Source organism: Octodon degus, unplaced genomic scaffold (assembly GCF_000260255.1).
Source record: "Octodon degus isolate 3935 unplaced genomic scaffold, OctDeg1.0 scaffold00007, whole genome shotgun sequence".
NCBI lineage: Eukaryota > Metazoa > Chordata > Mammalia > Rodentia > Octodontidae > Octodon > Octodon degus.
The window spans coordinates 10,708,666-10,709,650 of record NW_004524583.1 but is presented as its reverse complement, the minus strand read 5'-3'; positions in this window follow the sequence as shown (position 1 = coordinate 10,709,650).

The window sequence follows — 985 nt, the reverse complement described above, 5'->3', positions numbered from 1 at the left end:
TTTCAACATAATAAAAACATTCACATTAAAGGAAATAAAATATCTACTTTAAAAAGCAAAAAATAAAAAAAAGAATAGACCCAGAAATTACACTGATGACAGAACTGATAGATAAAAACAGTGGTCTACAAGAAGACTAGCAGAAAATCACACCACTATTATATCTATATTTTATATGTTTAACAAGGTAGGGGAAAGGGCATGTTAAAGAGAGAGATGGAAGGTATATAAAAAGTCCCATATCTAACTTCTGAACAAATACAATATTTGAGTTGAAAAAATATCAAATAAACAGCAGATTAGATGGTGCACAGGAAAACAGAAGATTAGTGATTATGAAGACATAGCAATATAAATTAAAAACACACAAAGCAAAAAATGCCAGAAATAAGACTGAAAGGAAAGTAGACAGAATGGAAGGAAGGAAGGAAGAAGGAAGGAAGGAAGGAAGGAAGGAAGGAAGGAGGAAGGCAGGAAGAGGAGGAGGGACTGAGGGAGAGAGGGAAAGAGAGAGAAGGGAGAGAGATTGATTTCATAAAAACAGCTTAGAGAAAGCTAATCTATATGCTCCTTGATTAACGATGGAATTATATTCTAACAGGCCCATCACAAGTTGCAAATATGATCCTAAGTCTAGCATACATTTAATGTCCTAACATGTTAAACATTATAGCTTCACTTATTTTATTTTAAACATTTCAAGAATACTTATGTTAGGCTACAACTGGAGAAATGCATCTCATATAAAGCCTATTTTATAATAAAGCAGTGACTATCTCTGTGATTGAATGCATACTGTACTGAAAGTGAAAAACAAAGTGATTATATGAGTGTCCTTTCACTAGATGGCGAAGTGAAAAAGTTATAAGTTGAACCATTGTAGTAAGTCAGGCTCCATCTGTAATCAGAATTCCAGAAGTAGATGAGAGGTGGGAGGAGAAAATATTTCAAAAAATAATAGCCAAAAGGTTTCCTAATTTAATAA